The following is a 13,448-nucleotide window of genomic DNA, read 5'->3' as shown; positions in this document are numbered from 1 at the left end:
ATCTATCTGGATAGATACGTCTTGGTGGTTCACAAGCAAAGGTATAAAAATAAAATCAAGCTTTATTCTGGGCATCACTCTATTTCAATCTCTATGGATACATTATATCAGGTACACCAGTTGGATGAACCCACTTATAACATTCGTCACAGTTGCCGCCGAGTACGCAATCATAACACTGTAAAATTAAATAAGTAGGTAAGTAAGTACTAAGTATACAAGTTATACAAAAATTCTAAATTCAAATTATTTTTATTGATTTAAGTTTTACAAGTACTTTTGAATCGTCAAGTCCATCTACCACTGGTTTGGGATGCCTTTCCTACTGAGAAGAACCAGCAAGATACTCGACAGTTGCTCTTTTCAAAAATTTGATAATACGATGTTACCTTGTATAAAAGTAATTGAAGTAGGTATAGGTATATTAACAAAACCTTTGGCAAATAAAAACCTAACTTTTAAAGACAAACAATAGGAATGATACATTCATACATAAATACCTTTCATATGTGCTGTGGTCTTTTATGTGGGAGATCCCGAGTTCGATTCCAAGCTGGGGCAATTTGAGAGTTTCTAAATGTCAACTCTGGTCCTTACCAGAAATCGAACCCAGTGTCCTTTACGCATGTAGAATCTTCGAGCTCACCAATATGCGAAAGGGGCACCTAGTTACTTAAAAAATTAAACTGCTTACCGGTTCAAACCGCCTGCCAACAGGAAGGTCTGCAGATTGTGTGGAGGGTTCTGTCGGTAGTATCATACTATTATCCCAGGGATAGGCCCCACGGGGCGCCAGCCAGGTAACCTCCCAGTGTGCCTGGATGCTGCTGGTCCCTTTTGGATGCGTCCGAGGGGAAGAGCAGTGTACGGGGCGGTGCGCCCCGGTGACATAGCTAATAATTTATCTTCGGAGATATTGTTGGCTATGGCTAATGACCTGGCAGGGGGGGAGGTTTCTCCGCGTGTCCCTCTGACTAGCAGAGTAGCAGAGGGCACAGTGGACGAAGCGTAGGATGGGACGCGGGCGACGTGCGCGTCCCAGGGTCAGGGGACGCACTTCGTTGGTGCGTCCCGGAGGTGCGGTGGTGGGGACCAAGCAGGTCCCCGGTGGAGGGTCTGCCTCGGCAGACGTCGCTGGCTGGGTCGCGGTTGTTTGCTTCGGCGTTCCCGTGACCCAGTCGCCAGGCGACGCGCAGTAGCGCCGCTGAGGTTTAGTGGGTATTCCGGTCGCCTCTCGGCCGGCGAGTCCCACATACCCTCCCTCAGCTGGCTGGCTGCCTCACACGGCTGGCTGGCTAGCTTCCGGGGGGATGCGTAAATGCATTCCCCAGCGTGAAAAAAAAAAAGGGATAGGCCCACACGCCCCTAATAGGGAAACTAACAACACCATACACATCAACATAATAAAATTATTATGTTACTATCCAAAAACACTTTCTGTAAACCTCCAAGTTATAGATTTGCGTCTAGCGAAAAGCCTTTATATTTATATTATTTACTTGATTGAATTATCAAGCATAAAATGTGATTTCATGTTGCAATTTTTTTTATATTAGGGACACAATTGCATGGGAATTGATTATGGAATTATTCTGTACACATATTTTAGGTAGGTCTCACAAGCAGTGGCGTGCTTGAAGCCAGGATAGACATTAGTTAGACAGGTACAGGTACCTGTCTACCCTGGCTTGTTTTATTTACTTTATTTTTATTTTATTTATTAGGTTCACTTACAGATACTTAGACTTATACCTACATTAACAAGTGTAAATTAAAAATTTATAACACCCCCGACAAGTGAAGGTTACAGTAACTAGAAAAGAGCTGATAACTTTCAAACGGCTGAACCGATTTTTTTGGATTATTTTTATTTTTTTACTAACTGACGCCCGCGACTTCGTCCGCGTGGATTTAGGTTTTTCGAAATCCCGTGGGAACTCTTTGATTTTCCGGGATAAAAAGTAGCCTATGTGCTAATCCAGGGTATAATCTATCTGCATTCTAAATTTCAGCCCAATCCGTCCAGTAGTTTATGCGTGAAGGAGTAACAAACATACACACACACACACACACACACACATACAAACTTTCGCCTTTATAATATTAAGTGTGATTTTATTTAATAGGAAGCCAACGGTATACAAAGAAAAGTAATTATGACGACTTATATAAACTTAGGACTATCAATGTATACTCACTTACAGGCTTACTCAACATGCTTAATCTAAAACTTCTAAATAGTAAAACTTAACCTAAGACATTCTTTGCATAAGATCTATAATAATTAAATTAAAGCCAAAAGTACAACAATTTTTAAAACTAACAATAAAAACTACAAAAAGACTAAAAATAGCACCCTACAATTTCAAAATGAATCTTTAAATATTTTATATTAGACTTACTATGGAATATTTAAAGACTCATTAGGTGGTTTTTAATTTTGTTTTTAAATAACGAAGCGGAGTGTTGAAAAATATCTAGGTTAGCTTTTCTGAACACATTATTATAGGATATCACAATTCTATTCAGAGGAGCAGCACTACCAAGGGTTACTTTTACATATTCTGGCCCTAAATGTTTGCTTGCTCTTTATAAGTGACAGTCGTATTCTATTTAATAAATTTGGACAATCAATATCCCCATTTATAATCTTATGTAAGAAACAAAGATCCATCATTTCTCTGCGATTGTAGCTAAGAACACTCTCGATCAAGCGACCTTTCAAATAAATAAAATCGGTTCATTAGTTTAGGCGCTACGATGCCACCGACAGATACACAGATACGCACGTCAAACCTGTAACACCCCTCTTTTTGGGTCGGGGGTTAAAAATAGTAATAAGTCTAAACATTCCATTCCATCAGCCTGTATGCGTCCGCTGCTGGACAAGAGCGCGCCACCAAACGCGGTCCTCCGCCTTCCTCATCCACCCGCTCCCCGCCACCTTCTTCAGGTCATCGCTGCATCGGACCAGCGGGCTGGAGGTCGTCCCACACTGCGCTTACCGGCACGCGGTCTGCACTCCAGAACACGTCTGCCCCATCGCCCGTCACTTCTGCGACAGACATGACATTTTTAGGGTTCCGTAAACGCATTTTAATTTTTTTTAATGATGTAACCACAAATTCACAGTTTTCAGATTTATTCCTTTACTTGTGCTATAAGACTTACCTACCTGCCACATTTCATGATTCTAGGTCAACAGGAAGTACCCTATAGGTTTTTTTAACAGACACGACGGACGGACGGACAGACAGACAACAAAGTCATCCTATAAGGGTTCCGTTTTTCCTTTTGAGGTATTGAACCCTAAAAAACCCTGTGTTTTAACGTTATTCAATGTAATACAGCCTTAAAGGTTTGAGAAACTCTGCATATATAGTTAAAGGATCTATTTATTAACAATTCAGCGATTTTAAATAGAATCGAAAACGTGCCAAGTCGGCCGTAGCCGCCGCGACTTGCGCGGTGTCATATTATATTAATGCGGCGGGGTTACTCTGAGGCCGATTCGTGATAGAGCAGGTTCGCAGTCTCTCAAGAAGCTGAGAAGTTTTGTTGTGTTGTTTCCTTTATTATTATGAGCTGCCGCCCGCTGGACTACTAGTGGCAACCACCTTTTTTTCAACATGGGGAAATCCTCATGGATACCGGAGAGGCACGGAGGTTAGGTATGTCGGACACTTACCGACTAAATTCAATTCAATTCAATTCAATAATCTTTATTGCGAATTTGGGTTAGTTTACAGATCTTAAAACTATTATTGTTAGATGCTCCAAATTCTACCTTTCGGTATGCAATAATACAATAACATAACTAGTCATGAATACAATCTTGTCATACCATTATAAATATATAATATTCTAATTATTATTATTACAATTCATTCAACATTAATAGATTCAAAATTATTTTTAATATGTACCTATTCTAATCAACTTTAATTCTACATACAGTATATATTATTATTTGATGTCAATATTTTTAGTGTAATAGGAATTACTATTTTACAGATCAATTATAGTTATAATTAAATAGTCTAATCTAATGTGCCAACATTTCATTTATCGAGTAAAAACATTTATCTATTAGCCATGTAAAAAGATTCTTTTTAAATTGTTGGAGGGGTAATATCCGTAAGCCGGGAGGGAGCTTATCAAATATTTTTATACACATGACATAGCTGCATTTTCCGTAAGATGCATTAAAAAACCTATGTGCAATGACCAATAAAGCCCCATGGTGTTCCATTCATCGCCTGGTGGCTGGGCTACAGGGCCAAACACGTTCGCGCACCCAACCAGCGGCGCCTGCTGAGGACCCTGAGCCAATATAGTCCACCACCACCACACCGTCTGAGCCACACCACGATCACAAAGGTGCGCCTCCCGACTCGAGGACTAGTTTCTTTTCGGACGATAGACTTCCCGTGTCTATCGCCCGAGATCCCTTCTCAAGGGGGTAGGCGGCGGTCATGGACGACTCGCCTACGTACCTGCCTATATTTTTGTTTTGCTTTATAATATTTATAGTATTAATTTTGTGGTGTACAGTAAAAGTATATTCATTTATTAATTCATTCGTACAATTTGATCTTTGAAACCTGTATGTATTATTGTTTTTAAGATAGAGCTGAAACAAATAAAAAGTTAAAGTGGCGTGCGGGATCAACGCTCCGACCTCTTGCCAGACGAGTCGTCTTAACCACAAGGCTATCACGCTTATAGTACACAGATTCTGTGTACCTAAATTTCAACTGTGTACCTATGACGGCTAAAGCTGTAAGCTGTGTGACAGACAGACAGACACCAGCTTAGAAATACGGTTCCGTAACCAATAGATACCATCTGGATACGAAAACCTAAAAATGTAAAAATATCACTGTTAACAGAGTATACCCCTAACTTCCCCCATATGAAGGCCAAGACGTGCCTCTACCAGTTAGACATAAATTTAAAAATGCATGCAGTAACGTGCTAGATACTAGAATGGTTTTATTGCATACAATCTTGCTTGCTCGTTTGTTAACGTTTTATGTTCCCATGCCACTATAAGATTAGGGTAACAATTTGTAAAATTTAACTCATACGACACATGGTTATTCGATGGAAAAATCGCCCAGGAATGAACCACGCCAGAGCGCTAGTCCAAGCCTTCAACAAGAAGGCTGCTTCGGAAGAACTAGCGATAAGTAGGAATTTATGCATTCTAGTGCGGGCACTAACGGGGCATTGCAGACTGAAGAGATATAATATGTTCAATTGTTCAACTTCAAGCTCCAAGACACGAGTATGCGTAGGATCTGTAAAGAGGATGCGGAAACGTACCTTACACATCATCTGTCAATGTCAGACATTAATGCATAAACATAGTCTTCACCTAGGGCAACATACACTGCACCCGGAGGAGGCGAAAAACATGTTGGCGAAGAAGCTGCTGCTGTTCCTGGCGGCAATTAGTAGATATTGGACGAGAATTGTAAAACGGTGGCGATCACGATAGATTGGCAACGGTCAAAGTGATACTAGGTCTGAAATGCCCTGCATAGCCGCCAAACCAACAAGAAGAATCTGAGGCTCTTTTTATGTGTAGAAATCCTATAAGTAGTAGGTATCTTCTTTTGATAGAAATAAAAAAGTAAGATAGGTATGCCACCCATAGACCATAGATCGCCACGTTCGAATTTCAAACCACTATTCCAATATACAAATTCAAATTCAAATTCAAAATGTTTTTATTCAATTAGACTTTTACAAGTTCTTTCGAATCGTCAAAAGCATCTACCACTGGTTCGGAATGCCTTTCCTACCGAGAAGAACCAGCAAGAAACTCGGCGGTTGCTCTTTTCAAAGATTTGATATACAATATTATGCCATGTATAAAAGCAATTGAAGTCCTGCGCATTGCTGGAGCGAATCGAAGTTCAAATCCACGCTTTTTTATCATTTACATAATCTTCGATAGTATAATATGCTTTTCTCAAGAGCATATTTTTAATAGATTTTTTGAACCTGTGTAAAGGCAAGTCCAAAATTGACTGAGGAATTTTGTTATAGAAGATTATACCCATTCCCACAAATGACTTTTGGACCTTCCTGAGACGGAGCGTAGGAGTCGCAAGCCTGTTACGGTGTCTAGTCAGCCTGTTGTGTAGATCGCCAACCTTCTTGTAACTAAGAATATTTTGTCTTACAAAAATTATGTTGTTGTAAATATATTGAGAGGCTACGGTAAGGATACCTATTTCCTTAAATTTTTCTCGAAGTGAATCGCGTGGTTTTAAGTTATAAATTGCGCGTATTGCCCTTTTTTGTAATACAAAAATTCTCCCAATATCTGCCGCTCTACCCCATATTAAGATTCCATAAGACATAATACTATGAAAATAAGCAAAATATACTATCTTTGCGGTCTCCACGTCAGTTAATTGTCAAATCTTTCTAACCGCGTAAGCAGCAGAGCTTAGTTTGCCAGCAAGAGTTGATATATGGGTGCCCCATTGCAGCTTCGCATCTAAGGTTATCCCCAAAAATGTAGTAGTCTCTTCCATTTTCAAAATATCATTATTTAACATTAAATTAATGTTACTTGTGTTCTTGGTATTGGGCAGTGCGAATTCAATACACTTAGTTTTTTTTGCATTTAAAAGTAGATTATTTACAGTAAACCAGTGAGTTACCTGAGATATGGCACCATTTATATCGTCAAAATTGTCCCTATTTCTATCGACTTTAAAAATCAAAGACGTATCGTCAGCAAATAGTACGATATCGCAAATATTTTGGACTACATATGGTAAATCGTTTATGTATACTAAGAACATGAAAGGACCTAGAATAGAGCCTTGAGGAACACCCATTAGTGAGGCTGATCCGGATGACTTCACATCATTCACACATACTGTTTGAATACGATCACTAAGATAGGACGCAATGAGACCAAGCGCAGTGTCTTTGATTCCATAGTGGCTCAATTTAACTAAAAGAGTCTCGTGCTCAACGCAATCAAATGCCTTGGATAAATCACAGAAAATACCAATGGCATTCTGTGACCCCTCCCACGCATTGAATATATGCTTTAACAGCATTGCGGCCGCGTCGGTTGTTGATCGACCTTTAGTGAAGCCATACTGTTCAGAATGGAGTAGCTTATTTAAATTGAAATGCTGAAGCAGTTGGTTGAGCATGATTTTCTCAAATATCTTGCTCAGTGTTGGCAAAATTGAAATTGGCCTGTAATTGTTTGGGTCACTTTTGCTACCCGATTTAAAAAGAGGTATCAATTTACTACATTTCATGAGATCTGGAAAAGCGCCTGTATCCACAGACTCATTAAAAATTAAGGCTAGATATGGCGCAATAATATCAATAATATTGTTAATTATTTTTACTGATATTCCCCACAGATCTCCGGGTTTTTTGCTTTGTAAAGATTTGAACACTTTAACAATGTCATATGGAGTAACGTATTCAAACCTAAACAACACACCGCATTCAGTGACATTGGCCCTGAGAAGATCATAGGCTTCTGTTGGTGAAGAGCTAAGGGAACTAGTAGTGATGACTGGAATGTTCTGGAAAAAATTCTCAAATGTATTTGCAATTTCAATATTGGAGTCAATAATACGGTTATTAATTTTTAGCTCCAATTTATTGTTATGCACTTTTTGTTTCCCAGTTTCATCCGTGATGATATCCCAAGCTGCTTTAATTTTATTATCAGAATTAATAATTTTTTGCTTTATGCAGAGTGACTTTGCTTGTATGCAAACCTTTTTGAATAATTTTGAATAATTTTTTACATATTCAACAAATGTGGGAGTGTAGTTATATTGTTTTTCTGCATACAAGTCGAACAACTTATTTCTACTTTTATAGATGCCAACAGTAGCCCAGTCACTAAATTTAAGATTTTTAAACAGTTTTTTTTCTACAATTTTAAAGGTAGAATTAAATTGAGAGTTTATGAGATCAAAAAAAGCATTATAGTGTTCATCCGGACCACCCTGAGTAAAGTCAAGTTTAGGTAAAGCAGTTAAAACCTTTAGTTTGAACTGCTTTACCTTTTTAGTGGTTACTGGCCTATACTTTATTAACTTTGTTATGTCTTGATTATCACTGGGAACAGATATCATTTGTCCACAGTGATCGGATCTTAGATTCGTCATGATCGATTTTGCGACAATCTTACAGTCACAGAAAATGTTATCTATACAAGTGGCTGAATTTGCAGTTATCCGTGTTGGTTCATTGAAAATTTTCTGTAAATTAAAGCTTTTAAATAAATTGAGTAATCTGTCGGTAAAAGAAGTGTGAAGCAAAATATCAATATTGAAGTCTCCACAAACTAATATCTTTTTTGATGACCTACATATCCGCCTCAAGGCCTCTTCCATAACGTCCTCAAACAGAACAAAGTCACCTGAGGGGGGTCGGTACACGCAGACGACAATATAGCGCTCCAGCTCAACACAGGACAGCTCAATAGTGCGTTCCAATGAAAGATTAACAATGTCTTTCCGTTCTTTATAATTGATATTGTTGCGGGTTAATATTAAAGACCCTCCGCGTATAGCTTTCTTTCTAGAGAACGCACTTGACAATTGATAATGTTTTAAATTTACTATTAATTGATAACTATTGAGCCAATGCTCAGTGAGGCATAAGATGTCAATATCAAATTTTTTAATAAATAGTTCTATCTCATGTTCCTTGCCAGATAAGCCCTGAATATTTTGGTGTACAAGATTGATTTTACATAGCTTATCTGTTGTCGCACTACTTAGTTTAAAATCTTATTACTGTTTACAGTAGTGTCCATGCAACTATTTGTATCCAAACTATTATAATAGTTTGTATCCAACGTAAAAAAACTGGAATTAGTAGTATTACTAATTAGGTCTATATTATTAGTACAACATGTACCGTTTTCAAAAGAACTCAAGCTAAAAATAGCTGTGTCTTGTATATTACAAGCTACCAAGGTAGCTATTTGTTTCTTATAACTAAGGGGCAAGTAAGTAAGTACTTGGCCAATCTATTGAAATCAAAATCTAATCTAACGTATTTCAATGGACGTTAATTACAGACTTTAGAGTTACTACACCAAGGCGTATTAGCGTGGTCACTACATCTTTCTTGTCACTACATATTGTATAGAAATGAAATAGAAGCTATGCTGATCTAGATAAGTTATAAAAGGAAAAACTGACTGAAAAACTGACTGACTGACTGATCTTTCAACGCACAGCTCAAACTACTGAATTGATATTGCTGTAGTTTAGCATGCAGATAATTATTATGACGTAAAAGAAAGAAAGGGTTTTTAAAATTTCAATCCCTAAGGGGACGGTAACGAGTGGTAGGGACAATGGAGAGAAGACATTGAAATGAGGGGTCAAAGACTTTCCACGCCGCCGCAATAGCCGATCGCTCGCGAGCATCACGTGGGTTCAACAGCAGACCCGACACCACGACCAGTGGTCCAACCTCGTGCCCCGTCTGCAGTCGCAAGCGGCGTAGCCACCACTGTAGAGGGCCATCGCCCTGATCAGTTACCCCGGGACCCGCCGGGGGCCGCGTGGACGACTCGAACACATTACGTGTTGTGTTTTGAGAGAGTCAAGTTATGGAAGATTCTGAGTCAGTTACTGTGAAAATGATTTTGAGTCACTGTTTTAAGGCGCACTTTATTAACCTACTTTCAAAAATGGTGGAGTCGTGTTTTTATACCTATGTAGATTGTAGGTACACTGAAATCTCCTAGATTTCTGAACCGATTTGCGATTTTTTCGTTAGTATAATATTATAGTATTAACTTGAAATAAAAACATGAAGTTATTATAAAAATAGTCGGTTAGCTTAATATCTAAGAGCGGGGCAATTTCTAGTCCATCTACAATAATACCGCCAGAGACGATCAGCATCGGTAATCTCTCGTTAATCCCCTTGCTAATTGAATCTACTGACATTACATGCCACAGTGTAAATATATCAGCTATCTAGGTTTTAATCCGCGCACAACACGAGAGCTAACGACGGCGGTCGAACCAACCCGAAGTCGCTTTCGATTCCAACTGCATTCAACAACATAATTAAGGCATATTTTTTATCAGCTTCTGTTTTTAATTCTCGTTTTTTACCATTAAAACATCTTTTTGTATCAGTGCAGTTGTTCAAAGACCTAATAATGATTGTGAAAGTGCAATAAAAACATTTACATCAAGTTCCATCTAAGTTTAAATTAACTACAGAACATAATTCACATTTAAATGTGAAAAATAAAGCGTTCTATATTCAAAGTTTGATGATAAAAACATTTGTTTTAACCAGTAAGCCTCTTCTCAGACCAGGATGCATTTAGAACCTGATTGAACCTGATGAACTGATTAAATTTTGATTAATAGAAAGTGAATTTACACAATTAATAAAAATAAAATGAGTTTGTGAGAATCAACGTTAGTCAAAAAAGAATTAAGAGACTTTTTTACGGAGCAAGAGAATAAAATCACACTAATATTATAAAGGCGAAAGTTTGTATGTGTGTGTGTGTGTGTGTGTGTGTGTGTGTGTGTGTGTGTGTGTGTGTGTGTGTTTGTTTGTTACTCCTTCACGCAAAAACTACTGGACGGATTTGGCTGAAATTTAGAATGGAGATAGATAATATCCTGGATTAGCACATAGGCCACTTTTTATCCCGGAAAATCAAAGAGTTCCCACGGGATTTCAAAAAACCTAAATCCACGCGGGCGAAGTCGCGGGCATCGGCTAGTATAAACATAAAGTACTTGTGGATAAAGTATCTTTCTAATAGTGAAAAGAATTATTCACATCTGTTCAATAATTTCAGAGTTTATCGATTACAAACAAATAAGTAAATCAAATACATAACAAGTCAAACACACATACTTAAATATAGCATTATAATCTTTTCATTTTAAAATATTTTTAGGATTTGAATAATTGAGATCGCTAATCAATTATATTATCTACTGATTATACCTACACTGTGTCCCTGTAAGCATAAGTTTGCTTTGATGCTGCCAATGCCAGCTCAATCAGTGTGGATGGCTTCTCTATCAGCTATCTAGAGGTCTAGACTCTAAACCAACCAATTGCAATTATCTTTGCTGTATGACTGATTGTTTTAAGAATGGTTTTAATACGTTCAATCATTAATTTAATTAACACTTCATTTCCTATTTTTAACCCCCGACCCAGAAAGAAGGGTGTTATAACTTTGACGTGTGTATCTGTCTGTGGCATCGTAGCTCCTAAACTAATGAACCGATTTTAATTTAGTTTTTGTTTGAAAGGTGGCTTGATCGAGCGTGTTCTTAGCTATAATCCAAGAAAATTGGTTCAGCCGTTTGAAAGTTATCAGCTCTTTTCTAGTTACTGTAACCTTCACTTGTCGGGGGTATTATAAGTTTTTAATTTACACTCGTAATAGATGCAACCAGAGGTAGCTTGCGTCCGCGTCCTGGAAAATGACATAGGCAACTTTTTACCGCGGAAAATCAAAGAGTTCCCACGGGATGTTAAAAACCTAAATCCACGCGGCGAAGTCACGGGCATTATCTAATCACACTAATATTATAAAGGAGAAAGTTTGTATGTGTGTGTGTGTGTGTGTGTGTGTATGTTTGTTACTCTTTCACGCAAAAACTACTGGTCGGATTGGGCTGAAATTTAGAATGGAGATAGATTATACCCTGGATTAGCACATAGGCTACTTTTTATCCCGGAAAATCAAAGAGTTCCCACGGGAATTTTAAAAAACCTATATCCACGCGAACGAAGTCGCGGGTATCATTTAGTATAGAATAATTGAGTACGATTAGAATACCATTTCCAGTTTGCTGCACCAATGACCTTGGTGGAAAGTAAGTGGATGATAATGGCAAGGACCGTCTTCCGAATAAACAGGGGCGCTTCTAAAATCAATGAATGGGGCGTTCTCCTTAATGCTGATGGATAGATGCATGGTGTAGGTATGTCAGACTAGCGCGTCGAGGGTTCCGTAGGTACTCGTTTATTTTTTCCGAAATTTTATACGATAAATCAAAAACTATTATGCATAAAAATAAATAAAAATCTGTTATAGAATGTACAGGTACCTATCATAATTGAAAGGGTTTCCTTTCAATTATGATACCCCACTTGGATTAGTTATCTAACTTTGACAATTGAAAATACTAATTAATTATTTGTTCATGAACATTGTGATGTAACCACGAATTCACGGTTTTCGGATTTATTCCTTTACTTGTGCTATAAGGCCTACCTACCTGCCGAATTTCATGATTCTAGGTCAACCGGAGGTACCCTAAAAGTTTTCTTGACATACTCGACATACGGACAGACAGACAGATAGCAAAGTGATCCTATAAGGGTTACTTATTTCCTTTTGAGATACAGAACCATAAAAAAGATGCTAGCTCAAAATATTACTATCCGTAAAGATAAAATTCCCCGAAAAACAGAAAAAAGCTCTCGAACTGTGCTCGTTTCGTATTTTAATAAATCGTATTTTTTTTATTCATATATACAGCGAAAATAAAATTTCTCTTTTGTATATTCGCGTATGTCGCAAAATGTTATTTTAAGTCAACCCTGTTTTCTATTGTGAACAACTTCGAATAAAGTTTTGCTATTCTAGGTTTTTGCGAAAGCTCCAATTAAAGTACAAAAATAGCCACCGGCTTAAGAACTAAGAACTCTTACGAACTAAATATAAAGCGAAGAGATTAAAAAAGGTTTAGCTGTTTCAACAATGGAAAACATTACTATGGTAAGTAGTTTTGCTTAATCCTTTTAGCACAAAACCAAAATTAAACTACTACAATATTGTAAATGCGAAAGTGTGTCTATACTTAGGTCTGTTAGCTTTTCACGGCTCCTTCGTTATTTAATTTTTATGAAATTTGATACAGACATAGTTTGTATCCTGGGGAGGGCATAGGCTACTTTTGGTCCCAGAAAATCAAAGAGTAGCCAATTTTTCTATATATACGAAGTTGCAGACCTCACCTATTAATACTCGGTACAGCTGTCTTACACATCTTGGTACTTTTTGCAGATTGCGACGTAATACAGCGTGTAACCAAAACGCAAGCTTCAACTTAGCGTTATTATTATACTTCCTTTACACAATAACCATTTTTGCCTTATCATGTAGTTTTAGTAATTTAGTATTTTTCAAACCCGCAATGTATAGTGTGCAAAACTCGGGTCAAGCCCCACCTATGATGCGGCATTGACTTCGAGTGACCTATTTTGGGAACGTTCGTTGACCTCTAGCGTCATTCAGATGTTTTATTGGCAATATATTGTGGACTTTTAAAAATACAGGATTAAAAAAATCGTAGTTTTTTATGGTATCTCAATTAGTAATCATCAGTACTTGTCTTCGTCTTTGCTAGCGTTCTGGCTACACCCTGTATAGT

General features: G+C 37.8%; 1 long non-coding RNA gene across 1 annotated transcript; it reads right to left on the bottom strand.

Annotated features, from left to right (window-relative positions):
* Nucleotides 1-65: 65 nt before the first annotated feature.
* On the bottom strand, nucleotides 66-780 carry LOC123871648. Its single transcript, XR_006797309.1, has 2 exons — nucleotides 695-780; nucleotides 66-178 (listed from the first exon to the last, which is right to left on the bottom strand). It is a non-coding gene; the product is annotated as an uncharacterized LOC123871648 (long non-coding RNA).
* Nucleotides 781-13,448: the final 12,668 nt, after the last annotated feature.

Source organism: Maniola jurtina, chromosome 14, assembly GCF_905333055.1.
Source record: "Maniola jurtina chromosome 14, ilManJurt1.1, whole genome shotgun sequence".
NCBI lineage: Eukaryota > Metazoa > Arthropoda > Insecta > Lepidoptera > Nymphalidae > Maniola > Maniola jurtina.
The sequence above is the reverse complement of the archived record's forward strand: the minus strand, read 5'-3'. Positions and strand labels throughout refer to the sequence as shown.